This window comes from Amblyomma mixtum, chromosome 3, assembly GCF_055824585.1.
Source record: "Amblyomma mixtum isolate Tamu chromosome 3, ASM5582458v1, whole genome shotgun sequence".
In the NCBI taxonomy this organism is placed as follows: domain Eukaryota; kingdom Metazoa; phylum Arthropoda; class Arachnida; order Ixodida; family Ixodidae; genus Amblyomma; species Amblyomma mixtum.
In genome coordinates, this window is record NC_143014.1 from 261132383 (window position 1) to 261155872 (window position 23490).

General features: G+C 51.2%; 1 pseudogene; it reads left to right on the forward strand.

Annotated features, from left to right (window-relative positions):
* Nucleotides 1–10671: 10671 nt before the first annotated feature.
* LOC149354580 (uncharacterized) lies at nucleotides 10672–14136 on the forward strand (annotated as a pseudogene).
* Nucleotides 14137–23490: the final 9354 nt, after the last annotated feature.

Below are 23490 nucleotides of genomic sequence, written 5' to 3' on the forward strand. Positions count from 1 at the left end.
AAAGGATCTTATGGAAGTGTAAGGACGAGAAGGATCTCCCTTCGCAGCATGAGCCGCAACCTATTAATACAAACGAAATCTCGCAAGAAACAGCTATGTGCGCCCAGCGGAGAATGGCATAAAGAACAAACGGAGTTTCGCACGACGACCACAAAACAAAAGGGACATTTTGTTTTATAACAATGCAAGGGGAGGGTGCAAGCAAAATATAGGGGATAGTTCTCTAGTGCAAAAAAAAGTAACCTTCTGCACATTAGCTGGCTGTACCCATTAAAACGTGAGTTCTCAAAAGGCCCGTTTTGGTTCTAGTTCACGTTTATACGAAACTGCATTCAAGATATCCAGGGGAAAATACGGCTTGCAAAATTATCCCAAACAGCGCTTTCTGCGCCTGCTGTCAAATCCTCGGCACTATACAGGCAGACAGTACGAAATCACATCCTGGTACATTTCGGCCTCGGAACTTGGTATGCGTCGACGAAAATGCGCCCATGGGCCCTTTAGCTGCTTTCAAACTGGCGGTATATTCATCTATATTGGCGCCCTTAAGAAGGTCACATCAATGGAATATATATTCGCCGCACCACCTGAAGGCGAGAGGCTGCATTACTGCTCCCTTTCGTAGTTCTAGAGAACACGTCAGGAGCTGTTTGCAGGCATCACTTAGATGCGCACACTATAGGCTTGCGCGTGTTCAATGGTACTCACGCTATTGCAGCAGTAACAGCCCGGATAAGCTTCGTCCTAAGACTAGAGTGGACGAAGGTGCCATGGAGACCAATCCGTCGCCAGCACCGCGGACCTGGTCGGAAACGGCGACGGCGTTATCAGAACGGCCACCACAGTCCACACGGTGATGAGGGCTCCGTAAAACCGGGCTTCTACGTCGAAATGCGACGGGACAGGCCTTGGTCGTCAGCTGCAACAGAAAAGTTGTGACTCGGCATGGCAGCCTCTGTAACGAATACATTAACGAGGCTATCTTAACAGAAGCGAGAGGCACCCGCGTTCCATTTAACTATTTCGTAGTGTTTAGAAAACCAGCCCTTGTCGGTGGAGTTTTCTAATAAATTGTAAAAGAGGTACTTCTCAATGAGGTAGCCTTCTTGAGAAATAAAAGTCAATTAATGGCTCAAGTAACTCCTCTCGTTGGCAGTTCACTTCATTTAATCAAATTTTACCTTCAAGGAAGATCCGGCACCTTAAGCTTAGAGATGGCTGGGTTGTTAGCTTGCTGCTCTTGTTCAGAAATAAGGTGCGTTCCGAGGTTCAGACAGATAATGACCTCGACCAGGACATCTCTTCCTTGTAAGGACCTGTAATGTACGTACTGATATGAAATGTTGACGATAATATTTCATTCTTCAGATATGCAGAAAAATCTTTCCTTTTGTAGTGCTTCCATCCCTCGCATGGGGCGGTTAAGAATGGCATAGAAAAGCCATAGCGAACACTTTTCAACGACACCAAAAACGTTAATTGCAAAAAATTCAAGCCCGCCGAAGGGAGATCTGCGTATATATTGAATATTAAGATAAATCTTACAAAATATGGAAACATTCTGTTCATAAACTCTTTAGTGTTCCCCGTTCTAAAATGGCTTTGTTCAGAACCATTTAGAAAATGAATCACCATGAATTTCGGTGGCAGGTAGGCGAACAGCGTTGCCGTGATGGGTGCAGATCCGTGCGGATGTTCCTCGCAGCGTTCGCAGTCCTTGTCCTGGACCGGAGCGGGGCCATCCATCGCCAACGCCGAGTACCCAGCGTGGGCATTCGTTGAACCGGACAGAAGAAAGGCGTTGGGTGCGCTCGGAGACCGGCGACCATCCAGAAGACGGCTGGCTCGTCCTGGTGTGACCGCCCCTACCGTTGCAGAAGTTGGCTCCTCGTTCAGCAACGGCCAGGCATCCATGGTGCATTGAGGAACCGCTTTAGCGGCTCCGAGACTGCGAGCCCTGAGATGATCGAACATCATTAGGCAGACGATTACAACGTGGCCACGTCCGTAGAGAAAGACCCTCTGGCCTGAAGACCAGCTGGAATATGAGATGATGATGATGATGAAAACCGCGAGGAAATCTTCTTTGCCTTCGGCTCCGTGTTCTGTATGGCACGTGTGCAAGAAACGATGATGGCAGTTGGTAGCACGCGCAGGTGCACGCTACATGCTTTAAAAGCGTGGCACCTAGGGCAGTAGAAAGCGAAAGGAAAAGAAGAAGACAGCTGATGTCAGACAAATTCGGAAAAGAAAAATCCCCCTGTCGGAATGAGTAATTTCTCCCTTATTACAAATCTACTCCACCTTGGGGGATTCCCCTAAAAATTTGGACAAATTTGTGAATTAAAAAAAATGGATGACTAACACGATGCAGCCACACCAGTTGATTAAGCCCCGCTGTAGCGAATAAAGACTACCTGCGGTAATGAATCGGTTGCCCCTTTTCAGCTTGCCGCGTTTTTTCTCGCATAGCGCCCGTATTTGCGTCGTATCTTCCCAAAAGACCACGACAAGGAACCGATGTGGGCAGCTTGTGGGCACGCCCGCTTACTAGCCCTGTCACGGTAGATGCGAGATCGTAGCGGTTTTGTGTATGCAGCCTCAATTAGCGTCACCAGGATTTTCCAACACAGAGCACATAATTATGTTCCACCTGCCCTGAAGTACCCTACGAGGGAACGATGTGGGCAGCAGTTGGGCACGCTCGTTTCCAAGCCCCGCCACGGCCTACGTGGGACCTACAGCGTTTTCTTGTGGGTAGCACCATTTGGGTTAGCAGAGGTTTTTGGAGCATAGAGCCCATATTGTTCTAACATCTACCTTTAAGTACCCGACAAGGGACCGATCTGGTCTAGATGTAAGAATGTGACATGAGGCAGCCGTAGCAACATCGATATGAGACCCATGTAGAATCAACCGGAGGAAGCCCAATTTAGCCTGGCCCACTCCCCACAGAGCGCCAACGTAGGTGCTCCAGCGGTTGCTCCAGCCCTACTTTCCGATGAGGCATCCACTAGGGCCCCCCATTGTGTGCGTTGGGATTATGAGTCCGTTCCACATGCTTCGTGGCAGGTCAAGTTTGTGGGGTTTAACATCCCAAAGCGACTCAGGCTATCGAGGACGCGTAGTGGAGGGCTCCAGCCAGTTTAGAACACCGGCGGTTTTTACGTGCACTGATATCGCAATGTACACGGTCCTCGAGCATTTCCCCTCCATCGTAATGCGACCGCCGCGGTCGGGATCGAACCCGAGTCGTTTGGGTAAGCCGCCTTGCACCATAACTACTGTGTATCGCGATTGCCTAGATAGGATTTCCTGCCTGAAGGACTTCCCATGAGTCTATCATACTGCGAGATCCTGACTATTTCAGTAAACTGGAGTGGTGTGGAGCCTATATCTGAGAGCTTTTCATGGGCAGTGTGGACGGGACACCCAGCGCCTGCTGTATGCTTTTGCATATGATGCCCTCACTCTTCAGCTTCTCGAAGGCCTTAAGATTGAGCAAGGGATAAACATAAGCTATTCTACTTATAATAAAGGCCCAGATACGCATAGCTAGGATTGCTTGTCTTATCCAGAACCATATTTTGCAAATCCTTTGGATGAGCTTCATGATCTGCTTTGTGCAGCCCTCTAATTTCCTTAGTGTTTCGCCATTACAGTGCTAGTCTGTATCAAGAATCCAAAACTCTCATATTGTCTAATTTTGGAATGGGGATCACTCCGACTGTGAGTGGTATCTGTGGCTCCTCCTTACTTTCCCTGCCTTCGGTCTGGTGTATCATATAACGGTAAATATCAACAAATATGTTGCGTGTAGCTTCTAAACATATGTAGAGGGAAATGCACTTGAAAGTAAATAAGCATGCTTAATAGTGCCCGCTTCATCTGCGTTCTAAGAAGCTCACTCCTGAATGAAATTTGGGACGCATCCCGATGGGGGGATTTTTTTTTTCCGAATTTGTCTGACATCAGCTGTCTTCTTCTTTTCCTTTCGCTTCCTACTGCCCTAGGTGGCACGCTTTTAAAGCATGTAGCGTGCACCTGCGCGTGCTACCAACTGCCATCATCGTTAATTGCACACGTGCCATACAGAACACGGAGCCGAAGGCAAAGAAGATTTCCTCGCGGTTTTCATCATCATCATCATCTCATATTCCAGCTGGTCTTCAGGCGAGAGGGTCTTTCTCTACGGACGTGGCCACGTTGTAATCGTCTGCCTAATGATGTTCGATCATCTCAGGGCTCGCAGTCTCGGAGCCGCTAAAGCAGTTCCTAAATGCACCATGAATGCCTGGCCGTTGCTGAACGAGGAGCCAGCTTCTGCAACGGTAGGGGCGGCCACACCAGGACGAGCCCGCCGCTTCTGGATGGTGGCCGGTCTCCGGGCGCACCCAACGCCTTTCTTCTGTCCGGTTCAACCACTGCCCACGCTGGGTACTCGGCGTTGGCGATTGGTGGCCCCGCTCCGCTCCAGGACAAGGACTTCGAATGCTGTGAGAAACATCCGCATGGATCTGCGCCCATCACGGCCATGCCTTTCGCCTACCTGCCACCAAAAGTCATGGTGATTCATTTTCTCAATTATTCTTGACAAAGCCGTTTTAGAACGGGAAACAGGAAAGAGTTTATGCACGCAGTTCTTTCATATTTTGTAAGATTTATCTTAATATTCAATATATTCGCAGATCTCCCTTCGGCGTGCTTGAATTTTTTTGCAATTAACGTATTTGGTGTCGTTGAAAAGTGTTCCCTATTGCTTTTCTATGCTATTCTTAACCGCCCCGTGCGAGCGATGGAAGCACTACAAAGGAAAGATTTTTCTGCATATCAGAAGAATGGAATATTATCGTCAACATTTCATATCAGTACGTACCTTACAGGTCCTTACAAAGAAGAGGTTCGTGGTCGAGGTCGTTATCTGTCCGAACCTCGCAACGCACCTTATTTCTGAAGAAGAGCAGCAAGCTAACAACCCAGCGACCTCTAAGCGGCAGGTGCAGGATCTTCCTTGAAGCTAAAATTTGATTCAATGAAGTAAGCTGCCAACGAGAGGAATTACTTGAGCCATTAATTGATATTTATTTCTCAAGAAGGCTACCTCATTGAGAAGTACCTGTTTTACAATTTATTAGAAAACTCCACCGACAAGCGCTGGTTTTCTAAACACTACGGAATAGTTAAATGGAACGCGGGTGCCTCTCGCTTTTTGAAGATAGCCCCGTTAATGTATTCGTTACAGAGGCTGCCATGCAAACAGTCACAATCTTTCTGTTGCAGCTAACGACCAAGGCTTGTCCCGTCGCATTTCGACGTAGAAGCTCGGTTTTACGGACCCCTCATCACCCTGTGGGCTGTGGTGGCCGTTCTGATAATGCCGTCGCCGTTTCCGACCAGGACCGCGGTGCTGGCGACGCACTGGTCTCCATGACACCTTCGGCCACTCTGGTCTTAGGACGGAGCTTATCCGGGCTGTTGCTGCTGCAATAGCGTGAGCACCATTCAACACGCGTAAGCCCACAGCGTCCGCATCTAACTGATGCCTGCACACATCCACTGACGTGTTTGCTAGAACTACGAAAGGGAGCAGTAATGCAGCCTCTCGCCTTCAGTGGTGCGGCGAATGTATATTCAATTGATGTGGCCTTCTTAAGGGCGCCAATATGGATGTATACAGGGTGTCCCAGCTAACTTGGACCAAGGTTTATAAAAAAACTAAGCATTCGTCAGAATTAAAATCACGTAGATGTTGTTAAGGTTTATTTAAAGTTACAGTACAATTTTTTTGCTCCTTCTATTTGAATAATTAGTCGAGATAAATAAATTAACTTTTTAAATATGGCTTCAATATGGCTCCACAAATATCGCGCAACCCAGGCATTTCCAACGAGATAGACTTAGCGTGGCCGTTTTTATTCGGGAAAAACGAAAGCCCGCGGAGTTTAAAAAATACCACGTGGCAGCGCGCTACGTGCGCCCGGATGCGCCGCGATTACAGCGCTCTCATCCGTGCTTTGTAAGAAACGTCACTCGCTTCGGGCATTTCGTGCTTACAAGACAGGGCTTCGCGATGTGCTTGGTTCCAAGATAAGCGCCAGTAGGTACGGGCGGGAGTTGAAAGAAAGCGCGGCTCCCGTTTCTGCGGCAATAACTGCACACTCACCTTAGCAGAATGCATGCGGAGGAACGATGACAATCTCATGGGTTTGAATTTGGGAGCAAGATCCCAACAAGCAAAGACGCATATAACAAGCTTGATAACGTCGTGCGAATTGGGCTGAAAAACAGGAGCCGCGCTTTCTTTCCATTGCCGCCCGTATCTACCGGCGTTTATCTTGGAACCAAGCACATCGCGAATCCCTGTCTTGGGAAGCACGAAAGGCCCGAAGCGTGTGATGTTTTCTTGCAAAGCATGGATGAGAGCGCTGTAATCGCGGCGCATCCGGGCGCACGGAGCGCGCTGTCACGTGGTATTTTTTAAACTCCGCGGACTTTCGTTTTTCCCGAATAAAAACGGCCACGCTAAGTCTATCTCGTTGGATGTGCCTTAGTTGGACGATATTTGTGGAGCTCCACAACTTTACTATTGACGCCTGAACGTTTGAAGCTATATTTAAAAAGTTAATTTATTTATCTCGACTAATTATTCAAATAGGAGGACCGAAAAAACGGTACTGTAACTTTAGATAAACCTTAACAACATCCACGCGATTTGAGTTCTGAAGAACGCTTAGTTTCTTTATAAATCTTGGTCCAAGTTAGCTGGGACACCCTGTATACCACCATTTAGAAAGCAGCTAAAGGGCCCATGGGCGCATTTTCGTCGGGGCTTACCAAGTTCCGAGGCCGAAATGTACCAGGATGTGTTTTCGGACTGTCTGCTTGTATACTGCCGAGGATTTGACAACAGGCGTAGAAAGCGCTGCTTGGGATAATTCTGCAAGCCGTATTTTCCCCGGGACATCTTGAATGCAGTTTCGTATAAACATTGAACTGGAACCAAAACGGGACTTTTGAGAACTCACGTTCTAATGGGTACAGCCAGCTAATGTGCAGAAGATTACTTTTTTTTTTGCACTGGAGACCTACCCCCTATATTTTGCTTGGATCCTACCCTTGCATCGTTACAACACAAAATGCCCCTTTTCTTTTGTGGTCGTCGTACTAAACTCCGTTTGTTATTTATCCCATTCTCCGCTGGGTGTACATAGGTGTTTCTTGCGAGATTTAGCATGCGTTAATGGGCTGCGACTCTTGCTCAGAAAGCAGTTCCTTCTCGTCCTTACACTTGAATACGAGATCACGCGAGAAGAAAACAGCGCACGTAGTCCGTGGCATTTGGCGACACTGCAGTGGAGAAGCAGGAGGCTTCCATCTATTTTAGACTCCACCTACATTACGTATGCCTGTAGTTAGAGACATTCCAGGGAAGTTTTCAGCAAATTATCGTAACCTGTATTTTCATCGAACCACAATGAGGTAAACAGTTCCGGTGCAGCGCTTGACTCACGTGTAATCGGGCATGCTTTAGAAATTCATTGCTGAATAACCGACATGTTGTCAAGTTTAATACACGGGTGACGCCTTGAGCAGTGAGAACAAGAGCCCTTCCAGGTGACGCATGTTGTGCTTTTATCTGACCAGACGCGTTTCTGTAGCAGTGAAGAATCAGGACTTGGGTGACTCTGCGTGCCTCGATATTCCTCCGGTGATACCGCCTCACAAGTTGCCCTGCAATGAAAATTTTGCAGTCCTTCTGTGCTTACACCTGAAGAAAGGCCCTTGGTATAACTACCAAATGGACACTACAGTGAACGTTTTGTCTTCGGAGTATTGACTGTAATAAATTCTACCACTTAACAGCGAGTTAGCTTAGGGCATGCTTTAGAAATTTGGGGTATAATTTGAGGGTATAACTCAGTCTCCATTTTAAAAGCCTTGTTTCGTGCGCACTATATTCACGCTATCATGTTGCCTACAGTATTTGCTCGCGTATGCGTCAGATTGTTTTTTAAAAAAAATTGTGCTCTAAAATCTCGCTCCTCGACGAATATTCGTAACTCGGCCAGCCAAAGGCGTAAGCTGGAATGTAAACGCTGATAAGGAGGGGAGAGAGCCAAAACGATGGGTGCTGCTTCGAAAATCTTTGCCTTCCGCACCAATTCGAGCATTTATCAGAAAGGTCGATAACTGCCAGCATTTTTGCGCAACGGTGCCATGCTTCTCTTCTTTCCCGAAAGAGACATTTTTAGATAGTCGTTACGGTGATGAGAACGGACCATTGCCACGCTGTCAACGCAGCAATCGGGCGTTTCGAAAAATGAAAACTTCCCCAATTATTGCTCAGTCACCGTGGTTTGGCAGCGCTTAAGCAAGCAGTTGTCTTTCGCGCGGAGGCGTCGAAGGTTGCCGAAATTTCATCAAGATGCTCGGGAAAGCAGCGTGTACGCCTTTTAGCATACGATAGCAACGCCATGCATTTTGTGCAGCCATTCAGGATTATTGCCGATTGCGGACTACATTGGCGACGCTTCTGGTGTTCCGCGTGCCTCTCTTAATTTAATGGAACGAAATGAAGGTGTTTACGCGTCGCGTATTCAATCGCGCGTTGCTGAGGACGAAGTGTCAAAGTTCAGTCGGAACTTCCGCACGACGCCAACACAGCTGAGAGATGCTATGCGTTGTGCCGGCCGCTGTAATTTAAAGCTGGTGGCTAGCAGCCTGCGTTAATTGGCGTACACGACATTCGAACTCTTTTTCATTCTCTAGCTTTCGAATTTCCGGGCTCAGTTTACACGGCGCATCATCGAATGTGGGAGTAAATACGGTAACTAGCCCGACCAGCCGAAGGCAGACTAGCTGCTTCAATTGCACTGAATGGACGACAATGCTTGCACTTCACAGTCTGTGACGTCCCAAAGTCGACGTTGCAAGGAGCACAAGACAGCGCTTAATATAGATGTAAGGAGCCGAAAGAATCGGCACTCCAGATTGTAATCCCAAACTAGTCTCTACTTATTTGGAATCATGCAGGAAATCGCTATTGAAGTTCATTTGGATGAAATTACGCTTAAGTAATTTTCGTTTGTTGCTTCAGGTTTCAAGACAACATTACATGCGGCTGTTGCATCTCTTGTGAAAAAGGTAGCAATATGCTTAACTCTGGTGGTTCTATTGGCGTCTGCGGGAACGACTCATTTGGCGAAATCATTTCTTTACCGTGGTTTTGAGTTTATTGTATTGCATTGCACTTGTACTAAACCTACTCTACACCGAGAAACAGCATCATGTCTCTAATCTCACTATTTCTGCGCAGTGGGGGCTAGGTGCGGCCGCCGGCTTCCTCGGACTCCTGGCTGTGGCCTGGATGGGAATGGACGAAGAATTTCGGATAATTTGACCTTTGAGAAATTTTCAGTAATACAGAATTGGTTGATGCGTTAAATCGCAGCCTTTCTTGTTCAAACTACATCGACACAAGGTACACTCAAAGTAAATCTCTGTCAGAGGAAAAGCAGACAGAGTTGACGTGACCCTGCCCGGCTAATAAACACAGCAAAATAGAAAGGGAAGGAAGGACGGAGGATTAGCAAATGCCTGATAATGTCGTCAGAATTAAATGCATTTTATGGGCGATTAAGGTAATTATAATGTCCACGCGTAGGTTGGTTGGCACTCGTCTCGCATGTAGCTCTGGCGCGTAGCACACACAGTCCATGTCATACAGGCAAACCGATGCACAGCGCTTACACATGCTTCAATGTTTGGCCACCATGCAAACACATAGCTCTGCGCACTCACGTATGGACATGCAGGTTTCGCAAGCAGCATAGGATCAAATTACCTGACCCTGGCGTCTTAGCAAAGAAATTTCGAGTATCAATACAGTCATCTATTTTCTCTGATATTGCAACTTTCTCCGAAAAGCACTAAACACAGACATTATCTCTTCACCGCATCATACTACGCTTGTGTAGCTTTCAGAGGAGGCAACGGGAGCCGTTCAATATACCAGATTTAGGTAGGAGGTCCGCTCTCCAGGATTCAGTGCTCCAGCATAATTCTGCGCACCTGCACGTGCTGGCAATGAAGGAAACGAGGTTGATTAGAGCAAAGGACGACCATCACACGGCAGCACGAAATCCACAGAGAATACATTTAGCCTTTCAATGAATGAAGACAATCCTCCATTGGACCTCCAATTTCGAGGAAAGAGCCAAGCAACGACACCGCACGGATGCTGATACACTCCGCCAGGAACGGGAGCTATGCCTTGATGAGCTAATGTGCCTCATTCCACCCACCGATTTGCCTTCCTATACAGATACCTTGACAAAAGCATTGATGTTTTACTGATAGCAGCTGTGCCGCGTTTCATGTGTCTGCGTTATCGGATGCCTGAAACGTTGTTTGTCCGTGACGTCACTTCTCAAATGAGTGCTTGCTATATAAAGATGCTGCTTGCGTGAAATAAAGGGTTGTTGTTATCGTGCCGGGATCGGGGCCAGTCTCAGTTCCTACCTCCCGCTGCCTGGCCGGGCTCGGCGTCCGGCAAGGGCCTTAACGCCGCATGGTGTCAGAAGTGGGATCCTCTGGCATTTGAGGGGCGTTGCCTTAACTTCGTCATCCGGCGCCATATTAGAGGACAACGCAGTCATGCCCTTTCACGGCATGTTCGCGGTTCCAGCTCCGCCAAGGTTTGACTTCGACCGGACGTCCGAATGGCCTTCTTGGATCCAACTCTTTGATGACTACCGCTTCGCCTCGGGCCTAAATGAGCGGAGTGAAAAAGCGCAGGTCCGGACTCTACTTTATACGATGGGCAGGCAAGCAAGAGAAATCTTCTCTACTGTTGCATTACCCGAAGAATAGAAGCGATACGAAGTCGTCAAAAAAGTTCGACAAACACTTCGTCGCCGCAAGGAACCTTGTTTATAAGAGCGCGTACTTTCACCGTCGCACTCAAGAACCTGGAGAGTCAGTCGAGCAATTTGTTACCGCAATGCACACGCTGGTTTACCGGTGAGACTACGAGGAAAAAGAACGCATTATTCGCGACAGGTTCGTGGTCGGCCTCAGGGATGCTAAGCTCTGAGTCGCTTCAAATGGATGCGGATTTGACTCCCGACAGCGCTTTGGCAAAAGCGCGCTTAAAGGAGACCGTCCAACGACAGCAGCAGCAACTGCGAGAAACCGACGACGAACCCCTGGTAGCGGCGACCGGCAATCTTGATGCGGTCAGCAAGCAAGGCCAGCCCGGAAAGTATTCTTCAGGACAGCACTCGGGCAGCTCGTCAAAGAACTGTTCACCTAGAATACAAGGTCCGCGCCGCAGAGTCCAGTCCTACCGACCAGGCACCCCCGGGTCATGCCCCAACTGTGGTCAAGGAGCGCACTCGAGATCCTCGTGCCCGGCGAAAGCAGCGAAATGCAACTACTGCGGTTGTTCCGGACAGTTTGCAGCTGTATGTCAGAAAAATGCTGCACGTGATGGAAAGAAGGTACTGCTTTCATCTCTCCATATGGACAAGGGGGCGTACTTCGTTGGCGTGGTGAACGGGGAGTACTCCAATTCTCGGTATGTACAGGTCGTCATTAACGGCACTCCCGTGTTCGCTAAGTAGATAACGGTGCCGAAGTTTCTGTTGTGCCCTCAACGTTTCCCGGTTTGCCTACCAGGCTAGAAAAGTGCGACCTAATCCTAACAAGCCCGTCGAATGAGCCACTGTATGTTTTGCGAAAGTTTCATGCCACTATCCAGTGGAAACAAAACACTGTCCAGCAAATCTTGTACGTGGTCTCACCATTGCGCTCCGTACTTTTGGGTCTCCCAGCGCTTGAGGCTCTAGAAGTTATTAAATTCGCGGACTCGGTCAGTAGCGCAACAGCCGTCGAAGCTTGCTACCCGCAGCATTTGAGTGGTCTAGGAGCGATAAAAGGAGAATACGGAATTAGACTGAACCCGAACTCGATACCTTTTGCAATTAATGTTGCGCGCCGCATAGCCTTACCCTTGCGTGGCGGAGTTAAGCTGGAGCTTGAGCGTATGGAGCGAGATGGCGTGATCCTCAAAGCTGAATAACCAACAGAATGGTGTGCCGGAATTGTGCCAATACTCAAACCATCTGGAGCGGTTCGTATTTGCGTTGACTTGACGCAATTAAACAAAAGTGTTCTTCGCGAGCGCTATGTCATGCCGACAGTGGATGATAGCCTCGGTATTTTAGGTGGTGTCTCTGTGTTTTCTCATTTGGACGCCAACTCTGGCTTCTTTCAAATTAAGTTGTCGCCCGAAAGCCAGTTGTTAACTACGTTCATAATGACAGTTGGGCGATACTGTTTTCAAAGACTGCCGTTTGGAACAACGTCAGCACCCGTTATCTTTCAGAAAAAAATGGCGCAGATACTTGAAGGAATCCCATTCGTGATAAACCTGATAGATGATGTGCTCATTTTTGGCAACGACAAAGCTCAACATGACGAGCGCCTGCGTCTAACTTTAGATCGTCTCGCTAGTGCCGGCGTTACGATAAACAAAGAAAAGTGTTCCTTTGGGGTCACTGAGGTAAAATTTCTTGGCTGTGTGCTTAGTAAAGATGGCATCAAGCCGGATCCTGAAAAAGTTCGTGCTATCAAAGAACTGGCGACGCCAGCTAACGTGTCTAACGTTCGACGGCTGCTCGGTATGGCTAATCATCTGGCAATATTCATACCAGATTTGGCTTCGAAAACAGCGCCTTTACGTCACCTCCTTTTGAAGGGTTCCGAATGGACATGGGGACCAGCCCAAGAGCAAGCGCTATTGTACGTCAAAGGCGTTATCTCTTCGACGCGCGTCATGGCTAAGTATGATGTAAAGTACCCTACGATTCTTTCCGCTGACGCGTCATCATTCGGTTTGGTGGCCGTATTGATACAAGTTCTACCAAACAGTGAAAAAAGACCTGTTGCATCTGCGTCAGGCTCGTTGACACCTGCCGAAACCAGATACTCTCACATTGAGAACGAAGCGTTGGCAATGACTTGGGCAGCAGAACGATTCGAAGGGTGCATCAAAGCTCTTGAAATTTTCTTTGAAACCGACCACAAACCACTTGTAACGTTGGTGGGAAAATACCTATAGATGCTTTGCCACCTCGTAATCAGCGCTTTCGCATGAGGCTTATGCGGTTCAGCTTTGCGGCTGTGCATGTCGCGGGTAAGAGCCTCGTTACTGCAGATGTATTGTCTAGAGGCCCGATTCAGGGAAACCAAATTGATGCTCATGCACTGAGTATTGGCGAATTCACCAAATTCGTTTCGGGCTGTTTGACAAATGCCGTCGAGGCTAGCCTTTTTGAACGAGTCAAAGCTGAACAAGGAGCCGATGAAGTCTGTTAAGCTCTCGCAAAATTCAGCCTGGAAGGCTGGCCCAAGTTCTCATCGCCGTCGATGGTCTTGCGTCCATACTGGCAGGAAAGAGCAACGCTCACAGTCGCTGAAGGCGTGCTGCTCAAAGGTCTGAGGCTGGTGATCCCACAAAAATTACGCGCAGAGGTCGTGATACGCTTGCACGAGAGTCACCAAGGAATTGAGAAATGCAGAGCTCGAGCGAGAGTCCGTATGGTTGCCTGGATTGAGTTACCAGCTGAGAGTGTAATGAAGCGGCATTGCCAATACGGCACAGAACACAAGTACGGCCATCGTTGGAGGTATAATGAAGCGGCATTGCCAATATGGGGGCTACAGCACACAAGTAGGGCCATCGTTGGCGGTGTAATGAATCGGAATCGCCAATATGTGAGCTACAGCACACAAGTAGGGCCATCGTTGGAAGTGTTATGAATCGGAATTGCCAATATGTGAGCTACAGCGCACAAGTAGGGCCATCGTTGGAGATGATATATAGAGGCATAGCCAATATGGGGAGAACAGTGGGTAAGTTGGGCCATTGTTGGATATGATACTGAGTGGAACTGCGTATATGGGGACAGTGAAGTCAGCTCAGGACATATATAGGGCCAGACATAGCCAACTCTCTCCCATTATTGGACCAACGGTTCGTGGTGCCTGGGCCTTTAAATAGCTCCTTCCATTGTCTTCTCGACTTTTTCGTGCAATCGCAGGGACTCCATCATGGGCACCGCCTCTGGATGAAGCCAGCGACACTCACTGGCTGGCTTTACCACCTTTCTGAAGTCGGGTAATCATTAACGGCCCAAGCCGCACACGTAATGGGCCCAGTATTGGAAGTTGCTGGCTTCACTCTGTTCATTCGTTGGATCGGGCTTTGCCAATACATTTCCAATAATGGGCCCATTAGCTGTGCTGCTGGGGGGCGCTCTCCCCTTCATCATATTCGTTGGCTGGGTCAGTGGGATTAAGCTCCCGAAAGTGTCCTTTCCTCAGGTCACCTCCTCACCTACAACTGGACGCGCAGTTGATCAAGCGCAGCTGTCAGCTGATGTCCCTTCAGGAAGCCGGCCAGGGGGATCCCTTGTCTTGGTTCAAGGAGGCGCCCGAAGGCGAACTCTTGCAGCGGCGTCACCCGCGCCGTCGACAAAAGAGCGAAGCGCGGATGACTGACAGCGGCTCGTCTCCGTGCTTGGCGCCAGGCGATGGGTGATGTCTCCCTGGCGGTGGTAGAGTTGGGAACAAAAGTCTCCGGACCACGTGTTCCTCAAACGATGCTTATAGCTCAACTATTTCACAGCGGCTGCAGACCACAATTGTGGAGATGAAAGAACAAAATTTTGACTTGTACCCTCCACAAGTGTGGTAATCAGTCGCCGACTAATAGCAGAGATATCGGTTTCGTTTGAGGAACACGGGGTCTGGAAACTTTTGTCCCTGACTGTACATACATAGTCACAGGGTCATTACTGATGTGTTTGACGTTGCCTAAACGCCCAACTCCATCGGCGCTTTTCGGTTTGCGCGCGGAGCGCCTGCGCGACCAGCACGCGCCACGACGAGCGTCGAAAAGGGGCATGCATGTCCATGCTCCTGGTGCTGGCTCGCTCCTCCTCGTGAGCCGACTGAAAAGAATGTCAAGCCGTGAACAAAAGATAGTTGGGGAGCTGCAAGGATTCCGAGAAAATTTGGTGGAACCTGAAAGAGCTTTCAGCCGTGAAGAAAAGACTCCCCGAGAGCGCCGCGGTCCTCCGATTGTTGAAAACCGGACCCCGGTTCCGACACGCGCGCTAGCGCTCGTGCGCAGGCGCCGATATCTGGCACTGTCAGATACGAGCGTCGTGGACGCGCTGGGCGGTAGCCGACGCGTCGCGCATGCGCAGACCGGATCTGGCCGACGCATGGGCCCCCAAACGCGCAGGACGTGCGCCGAAAAGCGCCGATGGAGTTGGGCTTAAGCAAAACCACTTCAGCCGGGAAAACAGGGGGTGGCATTGACGCCGCATTGGAGGCAAATGGATGGAAGGAGTCGTCGAGATTACGTGTCTTCGTCTGTCGTGTCGGGTGCCGGTTTCCTTTTAAGGTAGTCGCATACAGGCGCGTACATGGAGAAGCACCGCTGTAGTAAAATCCAGCAGTGCCTCTGTGAAAGACTTAAAGGGACACTGAGGAGAAATTGAAGTTGGCTTGTATCGACAGAATACCAGCTCCTGATTACAAAAATGGCTGCGGCTTAGCTTAGGTTAAGCCTAGTCAGATGCGAGGCATATTGTCGCCGAGTTGCATATCGAGCACGCCGCTTGGCTAGACGTTCTTCACGCTCTTCATCAGTCTCTGTAGCACGCCGCAACTTTTGCTTCTCATTCCAACGAGCAACCCTGTCTTCAGGAGGCATCTCTATCCCGTGTACGCCTAGCAGAGGCAGGCGCACCCCCTTGTATACCGCCGCTCCAGCATCACGTGTTCACTACAGCGCACCTAGCGGCAGAAGCAGGAAACACATTGGTTGCGACGCCTCGCGCGACGGCGCGAGCTGGGGCCCCGTTTCTCCTATGTCGTTACGTCACGCATCACGTGGTCCTCCTTGGTCGCGACGCCTCGCGCGACGGCGCGAGCTGGGCCACCGTTTCTCATCTGCTCTGACGTCACGCACCACGTGGTCATCCTTGGTCACAACGCCTCGCGCGACGGCGCGAGTTGGGCCCCCGTTTTTCATCTGCTGCGACGTCACGCATCACGTGGTATGACATGGAGGTCACGAAAGGTCAATGGTAACGACACCGCCGCGCTCGAGGAGCTGGGTTGGGCTATTTTAGTATGCTTCACATAAAAACGCTACTCATACTGACAACAAAGCTCTTGTAACGTAGAAAAGAGCAAGAACCAAAATACAGGTATCGCCGCCACAGGCCAAACTGGCAAGTACAAGCGTGATGACGTCATAGGACAAAGCAGTGTTGCTAGCAACTCTAGGACCCGAGGAGCCACAAATCACTGAGGCACAGCCAATGCATGCGCAAATCTCCTTGACGACGCCAGCTGGCGCCACGTGTCCGGCAGCTACGCGCGCGCCTGAAGCATCGGGACCAATCAGCGTCTGCTCACCGGCTCCCGGTATTCCGCTAGCGGTAACAAGGTACACGGTATTCTAAAGGTGTCTATTTGGGAGAACTTCGTTGACGACTTCGAGAACGAGATCCATCGTAACGCTGGCAAAACGCCAGTGCAAACGTAAGCAAAGCGACTGTAGCGACGGCCGCAATAGCCGATAGATGCCTTCAACGTGCGGCCGGCGGTAGCTTTATTTTCGGCTCCTGCTAGGCCGCACTGCTGGCACCAGAAATCACGGAGTCTGCGTCACGTCATGTTCACGTCATGTGTCACGTCACTTAGTCCTGTGTCGTCATAGGAGAATCCCAAGTTTGAATCAGAGCGGCGGGAAAAACTTTTTCAACTTCGAATCCAAATTTCTTAGAAATAAATGCATCTTTCGCTGCCGGCCAAGTGGCAACAAAGCGATGACATGCCGAACTATCGGATTTTGCAATAAAAAAAATATTAATAGTGCTCTCCTCACTGTCCCTTTAAGGGAAGATGGCTGGGGCGGGAATACACAAAGGGGGGGGGGGGGGGGCGCAGAGTCACAACATCTCGATAGCCGATAGATGCCTTCAACGTGCGGCCGGCGGTAGCTTTCTTTTCGGCTCCTGCTAGGCCGCACTGCTGGCCGCCAGAAATCACGGAGTCTGGTCACGTCATGTTCACGTCATGTTCACGTCATGTGTCACGTCACTTAGTCCTGTGTCGTCATAGGAGAATCCCAAGTTTGAATCAGAGCGGCGGGAAAAACGTTTTCAACTTCGAATCCAAATTTCTTAGCAATTAATGCATCTTTCGCTGCCGGCCAAGTGGCAACAAAGCGATGACATGCCGAACTATCGGATTTTCCTATAAAAAAATATTAATAGTGCTCTCCTCACAGTCCCTTTAAGGGAAGACGGCTGGGGCGGGAACACACAAAGGGGGGAGGGGGGGGGGGGCGTAGAGTCACAACATCTCGTCCGCCGCTCGAAGAGGTCTCGCAGGGGTTGCAGCCAACGCTGCTCCCCGCAGAGACCTGGAGTTGTGTCCGTTCTGCTTCTGGTCACACCTAGGCCCGATGGTTCTTCTTGCTTCGTTAACAGCTGTAACGGTCTCAGCAAGCAAAGTCCGAAGCCCAACAAGCGGAACGCGTCGCAATAACTTTAAGAACTGCCAAGCTGACGTCGGTCAATAAGGCCTCTTTCGAGAAAATAAGCTGCCGCGTGAATTTTGCGTCCTTCTGCGAAAGTGTCTAAGTTTCACCGAACCAGAACCCAGAGAGCGTGCTTAGTTTGAAAGTCAAAGCCATCCTAAGATATTGATGGGTGCCGTAGCAGAGTTTATGTCGCAGAAAGCTACCTCCTGTGAGAGCATAAAGTGAAGGTTGAGCTGCTGAACATACATACCGACAGACAAAAAGAAAGATTTGCGCTAAGCAGAAAAAAATACAAATTTGCCTTGCGGACTAAGTCCAGGGAGTAAGGAAAGGGATTTACAAGGGAATGCTTCGGCTGAGGGCATCAGCGTTGCTATTATATCGCTCTTTTCTACGACGCATGTAAACTGAAGGTTCCCGCAACGCCAAGCTCCAAAATTTTACTTTCATTTTTGTAAGGTGAGTTAAATGAACAAAAAGGCATTAAACTCAAGACGGGATTATTCCTCGAATCCGTAAACAAAGAGCGTTGCGACTCAAGGAATGTTCAGTACGATCCGCTGTTAAAGGGAACATGCGATCGCGTGCCCTCCGCGCTCCACGAGGCCCTGCCGCCTACATGTGGCGAGAATAGGCGGCATCAGGCGCATGCGCGGAATGACCAGCCGTCATGCTTACTGGTGGTGGTTGAAACATTTATTGCCCAGAAATGCAGAGGGGGCAAACCTTGCCTCCCCTTACGTGGACGAGGCAACCCTTAGGTGGTTGCCCTTAAAGGGCAAAGGACAGTCCTTGGAGGGCTATCCGCTTCAAGATGTCGGTAATTATCCGTCGCTGGTCAGCAGCAGGAGCAGCTGGCCAGGAGAGTCTCCCAGTATGACTCCGCCGTGGTTGGGGATGGAGGGTGTGGGAAGGTGGGGCATGCGAGAAGAATATGAATAAAGTCTCCCGGTTTCCCGCAGAGCTTACAGGAGGAAAGGAACTGAGCGGGGTAGCGGGCATGAAGAAGAATAGGGTAAGGAGCAGTACGGGTCTGGAGTCGGCGCCAGTGGGAGGCCTGGGTTAGGGTTAGAGAGGGAGCCGGTGGTACGTAAACGCGCCGGGTATCACGGTAGTGGGTAAGGATATCTCTGAAGGTAAGGAGACGCTCCTGGGATGACGGAGGGGTCCAACTCCAGCCCGGAAAGAGAGACCTCGGGCGAGGGAGTGGACCTCCTCGTTACCCGGGAGGCCTGCGTGTGCGGGGGTCCAGATAAGGGTTACAGGGCGGGTGGGGTGCCAGAAGCGTAGAAGCCGAGCCGCGGTGCGGGATATGAAGCCTTTAGCGAAATTGGACAGGGCGGATTTTGAGTCGGAGAGAATTTTGGTGGCAGAGGTGGAGATGAGAGCGAGCGCAATGGCTGCTTCCTCTGCAATCTCTGATGAGTCTGTGGTGATGGAGCCTGATGTGAGTAATCGGGCCTGATTGTTAACGACGGCGAGGACCATGTGAGAGCCCGACGAGTACGCTGCCACGTCCACATAGGCTACCTCGGAACTGTCGCCATAAAGCTTGTGCAGGGCTTTGGCGCGGGCTGTCCTGCGTTCTCCGTCGTGCTCCGGGTGCATGTTCTTAGGAATGGGATGGATGATGAGATGGGAGCGTAGATCTGGAGGTAGGGGGGCCACCTCGGTAGGATGGATGATCGGGGCGATGCCTAGCTGACAGAGCAGAGTGCGGCCTGCCGCGGTACCCGACAGGCGAGTCAGCTGTGCTGTTAGAGTTGCTTCTGCCAGCTCCTCAAATGTGTTGTGGGTACCGAGGTTGAGGAGCCGGGCAGTAGAGGTGCTGGGGGGGTAGGCGGAGGGCGACCTTCGTGCAGCTCCTGAGGAGCGCTTTGATGCGGTCTCGCTCCTTCTACTTTAGGGGGAGGTAGGGAAATGAGTACGCCGTGCGGCTCGTGATGTAGGCTTGGGTGAGGCGTAGAGCGTTCCGCTCTCGCAAACCTGCGCGCCGGCTCGCCACGCGTCGGATTAGACGGGTGACTTGCTGAGTTTGGGTCTGGAAAGCTTGGATGGTGTCGCTGTGCGCGCCGTAGGAGTGAAGGACAAGGCCCAGGATGCGAATCTTTGAGACGAGGGGAATGGGATGATTCCCTAGTTTAAGTGATATGGGAGGGTTGGTGGTGTGGTGCGGCCTGGGGCGGTAACAGAAGAGTTCCGATTTGGAAGGGGAGCAGGCGAGGCCGCGCGCGCGAACGTACGAGTCGATGATGTTGAGGGCCAATTGTAGGTTGTGTTCCATGTCGCCATCACTGCCTCGATTGGCCCAGACAGTGATGTCGTCAGCATAAAAGCTGAAATGTATGTCGGGAACTTGGGCGAGTTGTTGAGGGAGTTGGAGAAGGGCTATGTTGAAGAGAATAGGAGACAGCACAACACCCTGAGGCGTTCCCCGTGCTCCCAGCGAGACACCGGGGAGCTGGCGATCGCCAAAGGTGAGTGCGGCTGTGCGTTTGGAGAGGACGTCGCGGACGTAATTGTACATCCGTGGACCTACGCCTAGGCCGTGAAGGCCTTCTAGGACGGCTGCGTGGGTAACGTTGTCGAAAGCTTTTGTCAGGTCGACACCGAGGATAGCCTAGGTGTCGCCCGCGGGGGAGTCAAGGATGTGGTGTTTGAGTTGTAGAAATACGTCCTGGGTGGATAAGCCTGGGCGGAAACCAAATATGCACGAAGACATGAGGTTGTTATTCTCCAGATATCGGCTGAGTCGGGTGTGGAGAACATGCTCCATGAGCTTGCCCACACGCGAAGTAAGGGAGATGGGACGAAGGTTAACGTAGAGAATGGGTTTGCCGGATTAGGGAATAAAGACTACCTTGGCGTCTTTCCACTGAGGTGGGAGGGCGCCGCGCATCCAGCATTCATTGAAGTAGTCGGTTAGGGCTTCGACGGAGGGGGAATCAAGGTTGCAGAGGGCCTTGTTGTGCACTCCGTCGGGGCCAGGTGCTGAGGACGTGTTGAGGCGCTGAAGTTCTGCCCTGACTTCCGCCTCAGTGATCGGTCGGTTGAGGAGGTCGTTGGGTGAGCCTTTGTAGTCAGGGTGGTCTGCGGAGGGATATGCGGGGAAGTATAGATCACGAAGCTCCTCGAGGAGTTCCTGCTGGGAGGCCTCGGATGCGTGTATGCGCTTTATGAGGTTGTGTTGCTGGTGTGTTTTGGACTGAGTTGAATCAATGAGATGGCGGAATAGGTTCCAGGTCTGAGGCAGGCTCATGTTGCCGTCCAACCTGTTACAGAGGGAATCCCAATTTTGGCGACATAGGGTCGCGGCATGTGTCTCAATCTCCTTTTTGAGCCGGGCCAGCCGGCGTTTGAGTGTTCGATTCCAGCGCTGACGCCTCCACCTTCGCTCAAGACCCGCCTTGGCATCAAATAGGTGCATGAGATGAGAATCCATTGCGTCTGCAGGGCATTCCTCTGGGATGGGGCGAGTCACGGCGCGGACGTCACGCTGGAGTTGGTCGGTCCAAGTAGCTATGTATGATATGGTGTTTAGAGTACGAGCTGCTCGGGAGGTGCGGAATGAGTCCCATTTCCTGATGGTAGCACCACGAGGGGGTCTGCGTGTTTGGCCTGATAGTAGGAGAATCTCGATAATGTAGTGATCGCTACCCAGATTCTCCTGGGTGTTACACCACGCAGCGTTGGAGAGGCGGTGGCTGAAGGTGAGGTCGGGAGTAGTGTCTGCGCAGACGCTGTTCCCGATGCGAGTAGGGGTGGTGGGGTCTGTGATAAGGGAGAAGCCGGCCTGTTGAGCTACGAGCCATACCCTGCGTCCCTTTGGGGTGTCGGTTGTGTAGCCCCAGGCCGTATGTGGGGCGTTGAAGTCCCCTACAATTAGGAGGGGGCATTTGTGTACGGCGCGCTTGGCAAGCGTGAATAGGCGGTCGAAGTCGTGCCGCAGGCACTTCGGGTGGCTGTATACGTTGAGGATGAAGAGACTGCTATCCCGAGTGTGCTGCGGTACCAGTTCAATGAGGAGATGATCTATTTCAGGGACGTCCAAGGTGTGTGAAATGGTAGTGAGCGCACGGCGTACAAGGAATGCAACCCGAGGGGGTGTAGGAGAAATTGGGACGATGGGAAGGTAGCTGGGTAGGGTATGGGGATTGGAGGGCTCTTGCAGCGCGAGCACGTTGGGGCCGTCTGCCCGAGCTAGGAACTGGTGAACCAGTCCCCGCTTGGAACCAAAGCCACGACAGTTCCACACCCAGATGGTGAGGCTAGTGCGTGGCCTCGCCATCACTGATGGTGTCGTTCGCCGTGCAGGAGTTAGAGAGGGTGTGGAGCTGGGCCTGCTTTTTAGGCTGCGCAGCGGCACAAGCTGTCGCGTAGCGAGCCTCTTGCTCCTTAAATCTTTCGTCAATTTGGCGAGCGAATTCGTCTAGACGGGTAGTGAGCCTGGAGAATTCATTGGCGAAGGCCTGGATGGCCGTCTGCACCGCAGCCTGAACTCTGGCTTCCATTAGTTTTTCGAATTTGGGAGGTAGGACTGGGGTTATCTCGGCCGGGGTTGCTGTGGTCAAGGAGGTAGGGGAAGTGGCAGCCCGCTTCTTGGCTGGTGGTTCGCGAGTAGGGAGGGGTGGTGGTGGAAGAGTTGGGGTAGGAGCCGCCGGGGCCGCTGTGCCCGGGGTAGGAGTTTGGGCCTGCTGATGAGCACGTAGCTGGGCCTGGAAGTGGAGGTTGGTGGTTTGGAGGGAAACGAACTGCGCGCGGACACGCAACAGTTCTTCATAGAGGGCGTTGGCGGAGTTCTGGTAGACTACGCCTGCCCAGCTCACCTGATTGGTGGTGCAGCGGCCGGGTGCTTGGGCAGGTGGTCTCGGGGGGACTGGAGGTGGTGGTGGCCTGGTTCCGGTCCAGGAGCGGGACCGGGTCATGGGCTTGGTAGTGCTAGGCGGCTGTTTCGGTGCGGCAGGCTGCAGCACCGGGAAGGACTCCGGGGTGAGCCGCGGGGCCTGGGGCTTGCGGGTCGTGGAACGGCTGCGGTGTTGGGATGGCGCCTGACTAGTGAAAGCCTGGCTGGCGTTTGCCTCTGCGGCTCGCTTGGCATCCCAGTACCTCTTTTTGACGAGGTATGGAGTGCGGAAGCGCACCTTGTACGTTCTGTCCGCCGTCAGGTGTTCTTTGCCGCAGATCTTGCATTGCGGCGTGCAGGAGTGGTCCTCGGGGGTTCTACTTGGTTGCAGCCGGGGCAGCGGCGTTGTTTGGGAGCCGGGCATACATCCGCGCGATGGCCTAGTGCGCCGCAGTTAAGGCAGTGCTCAATCTTCTTTTTAAACAGGTAGCATCTGTAGAGGACGGAAGAGTAATAGATGTGCTTGGGCACCCAGTCTTTTTCGAAGAGAATAATGTTGTACACTGTCGAGCCCATCCGTCTGAAGTCGAGGATTGGAGGGTTCCGCTCCTGACTGAGACGGTCCTTGATATCTTCGTATGAATGATCGAGAGGGACCCCATGGACCACGCCGCGGGCGCAGTCCTCCGGGGCTGCTTGGTAGGAGTATATGTCGGTGGGTGTTCCTTTGATGAGCACGGAATTGATGGCGACGTAGCGGAGTCGGCGCTGCGGGTCAGGTGTGTTGATGAGGATGAGGTGTTGGAGGGTATTGATGATAACTGTGTCAGGCTTGGCCTCTTGAGGTCCGACGCGAGCTGCTTGCAGAATGGCATCGCGAAGCACTGCGCCATTCACGGTCTGAAGGTTGAGGCCGCCACTGGGAAGAAGGGTGATCTTAATTCTCACCATATCGATGTTTTTATTTTCATCATTTGTAACAATTTTATCATCCCTGCAAAACATGAAGCGCTAGTAT